Consider the following 11,759-nt stretch of genomic DNA (forward strand, 5'->3'; position numbering starts at 1 on the left):
ATGACATTGGCATTATAGTCAGAGTCTGGATTGGATTTGACCAATGGTGACTTTAACTTCTGGGCCTCCATTTCCTCTTTTGTAAGAGGAAGTTAGATTAGATGCTTTCTAAGTTAGTTTGGCTTCTACCATGGTAACTATCTGACCGAGTTCTTGTTTCCTCTTGCTCTGTTACATAACTTAACAATACCAACAGAAGAGCTATCTTAGAGAAATATACTCACTTCACTATGATCTGAATATTGCTCACAATGCTATATATAGAAATTTCTTCATTCTTGGCCTCAAATTTTGATTTAAAAATGTACTTATTTTGGATATATTCTGACATTGAATTTTATCATCTGCCTTTTTGGTTTGTGTGATTCCTTCCAATTAAATTGCTATGCTCATTCATTTCTGCCTATGAATATTCAACCCAACTCCCAAATCCTTCTTATTCCCTTAATAGAATGACTCTGATCACCCTGATAGTTCTCTTTCTTCTTAACTCCTGGCTTGTACCTGTCATGGACCTTATTATTGCTTTGTTTTTGTAATTTTAAATGATCTAGACAAGTAAAAAGAACATAAAACAAACTTACAATATTCTATTTTTCAGAATTATAGTTATCATTTTGGATTATGGGCCTCTAATTTCTTATTTCTTTAATGAAATATTAAAGATATCACTAAAGTCCCCTTTAATACTACTCCAAGTCCTGCTTCTAGAAGCTATATGTTTATGTTGTATAACTTTCCAAGATCCTTTCATAAAAAATACACATTTATATGATGCTCTGCTACTTTTTGTATTTTAACTAATGTACACGACTATTATATGGTGTGCCAATATTTAGTTCCACATCTTGTTTTTTAACTGAACATTATGTGTATATTTTTATTTTAATTCCAGTATAATTAACATACAGTATTATATTAATTTCAGGGGTACCATATAGTGATTCAACAGTTCCATATATTACTCAATGCTCATCAAGATAAGTATGCTCTTTTTTTTAATGTTTATTTATTTATTTGGAGAAAGAGAGAGGGAGAGCCTGAGATGGGGAGGGGCAGAGAAAGAGCAAGATAAAGAATTCCAAGCAGGCTCTGCACTGTCAGCATAAAGCCCAACACAGGGCTTGATCTCTGTTCCTGAGATCATGACCTGAGCCTAAATCAAGAGTTGGACACTTAACTGACTGGGCCACCCAGATGCCCCAAGATAAGTGTACTCTTAATCCCCTTCCCCTATTTCACCCACCTCCCCTCTGGTAAGCATCTATTCCTTCTCTATAGTTAAGAGTATGTTTCTTGGTTTGTCTCTCTCTTTTTTTCCCTTTGTTCATTTGTTTTGTTTCTTAAAGTTCACTTAGAAGTGAAATAATCTGGTACTTGTCTTTCTCTGGCTTATTTCACTTACCATCATACTCTCTAGATCCATCCATGTTGTTGCAAATGGAAATATTTTGTTCTTCCAAATATTTTGGAAATATTTGTTCTTTTATTTCTTTGTGCACATATGCCATATCTTCTTTATCCATTCATCAGTTGATGGATACTTGGGCTGCTTCCACAGTTTAGCTATTGTAAATAATGTTGGAATAAACATCAGGGTGCATAAATCCCTTTGAATTATTGTTTTTGTATTCTTTGGTTAAACACCCAGTAGTGCAGCTACGGATCACAGGATAGTTCTACTTTAACTTTTTGAGGAAGCTCCATACTGTCTGCCTCACCAGTTTGCATTCCCACCAACAGTGCACAAGGGGTCCCCTTTCTCTGGCCAATACTGTTGTTTCTTTGAACATTATATTTTTAAGATCTAGTTCTATTCTCACTGATATAGTAAGTAAGTTCATTTAAAAGCAGCGTTTTATAGTGTTCCATTACATGACCGTACCTTATTTCATTTATAATTCTTTTATTGATGGAATGCTATCATATGGATGCCTTTCATATTGTGGTAACTGGTTCACAAAATATATCTCCCCTATGACATTATAATTCCTTGAGTTGCAAAGATATTTTTAAAATAACCTTTTGCCCAGGAAGAACCACAAAAATAGAATAAATACAATGAGAAAATATCTTTAAATGCCAATGAAAAGAATGGTAAATTGGCAGAAACCGGAAAATATATACCTGAAGACACAGATCTGAGGTTAAGACTTGCTGAGTCAAGCTGATTAAAGGTAAAAACTCAAGTGCTGAAGCAGAAAGAGTGGAAACCATGAGGGAGGGGAAGCTGCCAGATAGAAGGTGGAAAAGAACCATAATATGCAGAAAAGAAAAAAGTACTCCTGTGATTCCAGGGCAAAACCAAAAGAAACCTCCCCCAATTCCAGCAAGTTGTAACTCACACTCCTTGTTGGAACCAGTGCAGGGTAAATGTCTCTGTGCCTTCCTCTACTGTTGTAACAGGCTTGGGATGATAATACATTTACAGGGTAGAGAGCCAGAAGTTGCATTCAAATGGACCTCCCCCAATAGACAGATTAGGGGGGTTAAAAGGACCTTTTCAGGCCAGTTGGGGATTGCAGCTGCGGGCATTTTCCTCAGTCGCTGAAGGGTAGGGTGGTATACGGACCTGAGCGTTCCTTCAGGAAGAAGAGTGTGCTGAAGGATGCACTTCCATCTCATTTGCTGGATACCAACCAGGCTATGCAGGGAAAGCTGCAAAATATTCTACTCATCTCCAGAAATTCCTCAAGCCCTTTGCTAGCTTTCCTCTTTGGTTCTTCTGCATATCCAATCCCCTTATGCTAAACTTCGCTGCTGAATGAAAACTCTTTGCTGAGGCATTTCTTTGGCAGCTCTTCTGGACCTAACTTTATTTACCAGTCTCAGGGGTTCAAAGTTATCTATTTATTTTGACTTTGACCATGACTATTTTAACATTTTCCAGCTTGACTAAACGTTATAGAGAGGCTTCTTCCTGACTGAACTCCTGACTTCCACTTTCCTAGAACATTCTCTTTGGGAAAACTTGTAATTATAATTACTTTTCCCCTTTGAGATGGAAATCTTTTGAAAAGTCTCTTGCCAGTTTTACACTTTAGGAATATCTTTCTCAAGAATTTGTGATTTATGTTTCTGAAATGTAATCACCAAAGGATAGCCCTATCTCTGTTTCCATGAAAGGGTAGATGCAGGGCCCGGACTCACAAACTGTGAGATCCTGACCTGAACTGAAGTCGGACCCTTAGCAGATTGAGCCACCCAGGTGCCCCCTCATTCTTGAGACTCTTAAGGGCTTTGTAATATTTTAAACAGATATTTGTTAAGCCACATGTATTTCTGAGCTCTTTTCAGTCAATGTAACAGCAAATAATTTATATATTTTAGACAATGGGGCAGAGATATTTTGGGTCAAAGAGGTAATTTTGGACCATCCTCTAAGGCTTTAAGCTCATGGTTCTCAAGTTCAGCTACACATTGGAAAAAAAAATATTGCTGGGTTCTATCCCTAGAAATTCTGACTTCATTGTTCTAGGTGTGATTTGATCGGTTGTAGGGATTCTGCAAAACTCCTCAGTTGACTCTAATTTGTAGTCAAGGTTGTGAACCATTACCTATGCTCCCTACAGTGTTTTTTTTTTTTTTTTAAATTACTTTCTTCTTTTCTGAATTCAATAAACAGTTATGGGGAACCTCCTTCCTGCCAGATGCTGTCCAGAATACTAAAATGAATGTGTCATGGCCTCTGCTTTTCAAGGAGGTCTCAGAAAAATGGGAGAGGCAGAATATAAACCAATAGCTGCCATGCAATGCAATAAGGACTGTGATAGTTTGTTCAGAGTTATGGAAACACAAGTGAGGCAGTAATGAAAATTCTCTGAGGGATGCGTTTGAATTCATTAGGCCAACTAAGTGTACATGGAGCGAGCTGCAGGAGAAAGGAGAGCAGATTCTACTCAAAGTTAGAAAAATCTATTCTAAACAATAGGAATAGCAGAGTGATCAAAAACCCACCATTCTCTAAATGTGCTAAAGGTCTTTCTTATCGTGCTGTTGTTGTGACAACATTGGTCTAGATTGACCAGATCTCTTGGTTACTAAGGGTTTACATCTTTGCTTTCCAAATCTTCACCTTTTCTACAAAATTTTTTCCAAATCAGTGGATCTCAATACTGGTTTACATTAAATCACACGGGGTGTTTTGTCAAACAAAATAATACTGGTGCTTTACCTGCAGTAACATTCTTTTATTATTGGCAGAAGGGGTGAGGTCTGGATATTATTTTTTTTAAAGCTCCCACATGATTGTCTACAGACAGACACAATGGACATTTTGCAGGACCATGGTAGTTTCTCAAGCTAAATTGTGGGAATGGTTGTACAGCTGTATAAATTCAGTAAACCTCCCTGAACTGTTCTTCAAATGGTGGGGCTTTTTGGTATGTAAATTACAAGCTATTTCAAAAACAAAACAAAATAAAATTGGACACATTTTAAGTGAAAAATCAATCACTCAAAAATTCCCTGGAGTGACCCTAATGTGCTATCTTGATTAAGAAGCACTGGCTAAAATTCTAAGAGCTCACAGACGTGGAGAATTTTCATACAGTGATTAAAGGAGGTGCCAACTGAGAAATGAGAGGTCTTATAGGCATAGAATCTTCATCAGAAAGACTAATTGAGCACTTGACATGCCATTCTAAAAGACTGCCACTCCTAAGGATGTAGTGTGGATTACAATGCATTCCATCTGAGGTCCAAAATTGCAGTTCACCCAGGTATTTCACTTTCACAGAGCAATTTCAGAGCTTTTAATATATTGTATCTTTTAGTGCTACACTGAAATAACTTATGTATGATCTCTATTGCCCTTTTTATTTTTTTTTTTTAAATTTTTTTTTTCAACGTTTTTTATTTTTATTTTTGGGACAGAGAGAGACAGAGCATGAACGGAGGAGGGGCAGAGAGAGAGAGGGAGACACAGAATCGGAAACAGGCTCCAGGCTCCGAGCCATCAGCCCAGAGCCTGACGCGGGGCTCGAACTCGCGGACCGGACCGCGAGATCGTGACCTGGCTGAAGTCGGACGCTTAACCGACTGCGCCACCCAGGCGCCCCTCTATTGCCCTTTTTAAATGAAAATGTCTATTTGTTTCAAAGATCATTTTTTTTTTTTTTTTTTTTTTAAATTTTTTTTTTTTAACGTTTATTTATTTTTGAGACAGAGAGAGACAGAGCATGAATGGGGGAGGGTCAGAGAGAGGGAGACACAGAATCTGAAACAGGCTCCAGGCTCTGAGCTGTCAGCACAGAGCCTGACGCGGGGCTTGAACTCACAGACCGCGAGATCATGACCTGAGCCGAAGTCGGCCGCTCAACCGACTGAGCCACCCAGGCGCCCCTCAAAGATCATTTTAATGGAGAACTCAGATACCTTAAGCTACAAGAATATTTTTTGATAAAGAATAATGGAATAAGGAGATATTAAAAGCATTTCTTAACTATGTACAAAGCTCAAAAAAACTAAAGACCTTCAGTTCATTATGTTTATTCACCAGGATGGGGCATTTATCCAGTGACCTCTAAGACACTGTTTCTCTAGGCAGCCAAATCTGAGTTGATACAGACAAGACTGAACCCAGAACCCCCCAAATCTTTACAAATTAGCTATTCGTAACTTTTTCTAATGCAATAGAATCAATGCCAATATAACATTTAAATATTTCCTGTACAGTTATAATAATTAAAGTCATTTAAACTTGGAAGGCCCTTTCCTCTCAACAATTTATGGACAGGAATAATTTTAAATAGATTGCAATGCAAATCACTAAGCACATCTGCATTGCAACACATCTAATTATGATGAACAAATTAGTCAACTTCAAGTCAGAGGATAACTGGAAAAGCAGGTTTGAACTGGGAAAATAGATATGGAAAGCTACAATTTTTTTTATTATTAAAGGGTGCCATAAATTCTGAATAATGAGTTAATAGCTTTTGATTCCTAGAACATTTGTCAGAAATTGTACTTACTGAAGCTAATGTTGTCAGTTCATGGGTAGTAAAAGTAGGGAGCCCCAGAATTTAGGGACAAGGAAAAAGTAATCATTTGAAATTAACTAGGAAGACAACCCACAATGATGGGGAATAGGAATTCCCAGGGTAACCCTCTGGAACAGAAGTATTTCTTAAATCTTGGTCAAGAGTCTGTATAAAGCAACTACAAGGGTACGGTATCTAGTCAAAGAAACAAGTTTTTTCTTTAGTCAAGAGGAAAGGATGCTTTATTTTCACCCTACCCATTCCTGGAATGAAAAAAGACTAGAGTTCATTACAATTTTAAGGAAGTATTTTAGATGTATTCCATTTTCATTCATTTAGTCTTACATTCACTAAGCATCTTTCTAATCCACGATTTGGTTAAAGAACTTGTGGGTCAAGAAAGAGTGCCCTAAGGAGAAACAATTCTTATCCCGGGACATTCTGGTTTATCAGTCTCTTGAGATGGGGGGCTTAAACAAGAGATTTATTCTCACAGATCTAAAGACTAGAAATTAAGGGGTGCCTGGGTGGCTCAGTCAGTTAAGTGTCCGACTTCAGCTCAGGTCATGATCTCGCGGTCCATGAGTGCGAGCCCCGTGTCAGGCTCTGTTCTGACAGCTCAGAGCCTGGAGCCTGTTTCAGATTCTGTGTCTCTCTCTCTCTCTCTCTCTCTCTCTGACCCTCCCCCCATTCATGCTCTGTCTCAAAAATAAATAAACATTAAAAAATTTAAAGACTAGAAATTAAAAATACAAGTGTTCGCAGGGTTGGTTCATTCTAACAGCTGTTAGAGAATGATCTGTCCAGCCCTCTCTCCTCAGCTTGGAGAACCAAACTATCTCCCTGTGTCTCTTCACATAGCCTTCCCTCGATTTGTATCTGTGTCCAAATTTCCCCTTTTCATAAGGCATTAGTCATATTGGATTGTGATGCACCATAACAACCTCAGTTTAACTTGATTATCTCTATAGAGACCTATCTCCAAATAGTCACATTCTGAGATGCGTCTTACGACTTCAACAGACGAATTTTAAGGGGGACAATTTAACTCATAAAAGAGAAGATACATACTGGGGGGAAAGCAGCAGTCTCTGCCATAATGCCTACCTTGTGTCTGAATGATCGGCACAATCTATGTCCACCCTTGCCAGAGTCAGTTACTTATGGGAATTCACAGGATGAATCAACTCCAGTTTTCTCTGGAACTTTCCTTATCTGGGCCCCTCACCAGACCCATTAGCACAGGGCATGTGTGTACATGTGTGAATGTATCTCACTTTGTTCCCAGGACTGCATACTACTTGCGCTCCAAGTAACACTAGTATTGGCAAAAGATAATAGGTGATCTTTACTATGGGTGAACTACATTCTACATGCTATGCTAAACACATTGTATGCATTATTCATTAAAAATTTTTTTAACGTGTATTTATTTTTGAAAGGGGGGGGGGAGAGAAGAGACAGAGTGCAAGCAGGGGAGGGGCAGAGAGATGGAGACACAGAATCTGAAGCAGGCTCCAGGCTCTGAGCTGTCAGCACAGAAGCGACGCGGGGCTCGAATTCAGGGACCGCGAGATCGTGGCCTGAGCCGAAGTCGGACGCTTAAGCGACTGAGCCACCCAGGCACCCCTGCATTATTTCATTTTAAATTCACAGACACTTTATTATGTGGGTAGTAGTTTTATTCCTATCTTCAGTAAAGGAAACTGAGGTACAGAGAATTTAAGCACTTTACGCAAAGTCATGCAGCTGTTAAGTGACAGGGATATAAATGGACTCTGACTCTAGAGCCACTGTTCCACACCGTTCCTCAAAAAGTTTCACTAACACAGTAGCTCTAGCTTATGACTCTATCTCTTGGTCAGAGCCCCCAGCCTCCAGCTGGCTGAGAGGACAGATGCTTTACCCTGTCATGTAGTTTGTATTTTACTTCTACATCCTTTTCTCTTTCCAAAGCATCCAGCCCACCATAAATTCCATAAATCTTAGTTCCAAAAATATCTTTTTTTTTGAGATTTTAAATGTTTCTTTTTTTTTCTTGTTTTAGTGAAGTGTAATTAACATTCAGTTATATTAGTCTGAGGTGTACAATACAAGGATTCAACAATTCTATGCATTACCCAAAATATCTTTTGAGTCTTTCCATTTGTATGTGGTTCCCACCACTCATCATCGAAGCCCCTAGATTTCTATAGTCTGTGCGTGCAAACTAGGTCATATCAACTTAAATGCCTACATTAGTTAGGATTAGTCTGGAGGCACCCAGGTGGCTCAGTTGGTTGAGTGTCTGACTCTTGATTTTGGCTCAGGTCATTCATGATCTCATTGTTTGTTCGTGGGATATAGCCCCACGTTAGGCTCTGTGCTGACGGTGTGGGATTCCCTCTCTCTGCCCCTACCCATCTCATGTTCTCTCTGTCTCAAAGTACATAAATAAACATCAAAAAAAAAAAAAAAAGGAATATCCTCTGAACTGATTCTCCTGCTTTCACTCTTGCATCCGAGAGCTGGTTTTCCAAAGTCTAAATGCTTTCCAGAGTATAACCATTTAAAAACGCAGACTAGTTCACGTCAATTTGCTGATTAAAAAACTCTGACATCATCTCCATTACGCTTCCCTTGCTTACTGCGTATGGTCTGGCTATACAGGCTTTGGTTATTATCTTTTTATTTTAATTAATTTATTTATTTTGGGAGAGAGAGAGAGAGAAAAAAAAAAGTGTGAGCAAGGGAGGGGCAGAGAAAGAGGGAGAGAGAATCCCAAGCAGACCCCTCACTATCAGCACAAGGCCTGATGTGGGGCTTGAACTCCTGAACCATGAGATCGCGACCTGAGCCAAAGTCAGACACTTAACCAACTGAACCACCCAGGCACCCCTGTTTATTATCTTAAATAAGGCAGGTTTTCTCCTGCTTCAGGGCCTCTACGTTGTAATAGCAACTTTCATTTCCCAGATGTTTGCCTTCATGTCTCCTCCTCTTTTATGCCTGCATGTACATGCCACTTCTTGGCAACGTACTCCTTGACCAATGTAAAGTGTATTTCCACCATCCCTCTCTGTTACATCACTCTGTTTCATTTTCTTTAAGATGCTTCTCCAGGGCACCTGGGTGGCTCAGGTGGTTGACTGACGCTTGGTTTCCGCTCAGGTCATGATCCCAGGGTGGAGGGATCGGGCCCCACATGGGGCTCTACACCGACAGCACAGAGCCTGCTTGGGATTCTCTCTCTTTCTTGAAATAAATAAATACACATTTTAAAAAAGAGAGAGAGAGAGATGCTTCTCCATAGCTCACATGATCTTATTTGCTTACTTGTTCAATATCTGAGGTCCCGCCATACACAACTAGAAGGTAAGTTATTGTTCACACTGCCTGCAATACCAGAGCCATTAGAGTATCTAATGCATGGTACGTGTTTAACCAATAATTGTTAGAGTGAGTGAATGAATAAATATCCCAGGGCATGGTGCACAAAATTCTTTCTTGCTCCTTCCACTTCAAAATGAAAAGATCCCAATTACAAATAACCTCTGGCAACAAATTAACTCTTCGATAAACAGCTTGAATTCCAATTTCAGGTCAGTAAGCACACCCAGTGAGGTTTATCTGAGATCTTTAGATCTTTTTTTATATGTGTCCGAGCTGTGACCACTGACCTGCACTGCCTATACTGCACTATATAACAGCCTAGGTGGGTTTTAGATGCAGATCACATTCCCAAGGCAGAGACTCTCCAACACTATATCTAGGAGGGTAAAGAAGAGGGAGATACACCCTGCTTTCTGGAACCCACTAAACTTTGGCTAGATAACAGGGGAGAAAAGAAGGCCACTTATAAGGGAATCTAATAATTTTTTTTATGTTCCAGGCTAGACCTCATTTCAAGAACTTTACATATATGAACTTATGACTCTATAAGTTCTGTGCTAACATAACTAATTACAGATGAAGAACCATAAACACAGGTAAGTGAACGCTACTTGCCTAATATTCCACAGACTGTAATTTGCCGAATTGGGGTTTAAATTTAAGAAGTTTAACTCCAGAGTCCCATGTGTCTAACTATCACTACAAGTAAGATTTGTAAATTTAGAACTAGAGCACAGTTAGTAAAAATGGGACTGTAAGAAACAGAAATGTTTTGAAAACCTCCTGGATTATACATATAAGAACATCCTCTTATCAAAAGGCAAATATTAAGTACTCTAACTGAATTTTGGGCCCTGTTCTATATGCCTCCTTCCCTTATTTATTAATCTGTTATATGGCCTTGGGAAGTCATATCACCTCAGAATGCCTTTCTTTCCTCTTTAGGGCCAGTGAAACACACAGACAGCCCAGTGACTTTGCAACTAACCATGACCTTGGACAAAGTTGATACTTCACCAAATTTGTTTTTCCTCACCTTGGAAAGTTGGGGTAACTCCCACAACACAATGTTATAGGGAAGATTAGTAAGACAAAATATAGAAACTGGCATATAGTAGATGCTTAATAAATATTTTTACCCCAACTTTTACCATATACAAAATCTAGTCTTTTCTTAGAAAACAGTCTCTACCCTCAGTAGACTTACTAAACACGCACAGGTTAGGTAGGAGATTTCCAGACTCCTTGTTCATTAACTGTTAGTTGAGGGGCTCTTCTGCACAAAATCGAAGTGTCTTAAGATAATTATGTTTCAGTTGGGGCAATGATTGTTGTACATAACTATGTATATTAAGAACTGGAAAGCGCTAAATATTTTAAGTGAGGGAGAGTCATGAAAATTTAGAGGAGGAGGAAATTGCTTTTACCTCCAAGAGATGGGGCACAGAGTAGAGAAAGGGCATCCCAGCTAAACATCGAAGGGTGTCACTAATACATAGTTTTTCTTTGCATAGCCCACAGAATAAAATAATTACTTTCTCCTCTGTGGTATGCTTCATCACTTTTCACTACTTTTATTATTAAATTTATATTAGACTGTCATTTCTGTTTCTGTCTCCCACTTACTGTGTACTTCTAGTTACCAGGAACTGTCTTATCCCTCGAAATTCTCCAGCATCTGATTAAAGTAACAGCTATAGTGAGAGAAATCACAGAAAATGTTTTTTGGTTAGTTCGACGTTAACCGTGTGGCTGTAGGGTCTGACGTTGCTTAACTTTAGGCTGTGCCTCCTAGCTCTTGTGACTTTTACGGTTGCTGTAAAACACAGAATGCCCAGTTGACTTTGACTTACAGATAAACGGGGAATAATTTTTGGTATAAGCACGCCCCATGCAATATTTAGAGCAGACTTATAAGAACACATTGTTCATTGCTTATCTGAAATTCCAGATTTAACCAGGCACTCTATTTTTATTTGCTAAATCTGACTATCCTAGTGACTGATCTTGTTATTTGGAAATGGGGATGAAAATAGTACCGGATAATCTATATAAAGTATCTTGCACACAGGTAAACCCTCACTTAACCTTCCAATTAGAATACTTTAGTAAAAAGAGACACATGCCAAGCCTCCGGGACAATGGCCCTGAGCTCAAAACAGGGTTACTCTTATTAGACGGCTTTCTAAGGAGTGCAGAGAAAGTTCGACAGAACTCTGAACAAAGTTGCAACGTGCTTGCGAGATTTGCAAATTTGCTTTCAATATAATAAGTGTGTTTAGCAAACTTACTCCAGGCGGAAAAGGGATTTTCCTTAGTTACAGGGAAAGCGCCGGCTGTGTCTCTGCGCACGCGCACGAGAGCCCCTGCGTCTCCACGCTCGGCCCCCGCCCACCCGAGGGA

This window comes from Neofelis nebulosa, chromosome 3 (genome assembly GCF_028018385.1).
Source record: "Neofelis nebulosa isolate mNeoNeb1 chromosome 3, mNeoNeb1.pri, whole genome shotgun sequence".
Taxonomy (NCBI): Eukaryota; Metazoa; Chordata; class Mammalia; order Carnivora; family Felidae; genus Neofelis; species Neofelis nebulosa.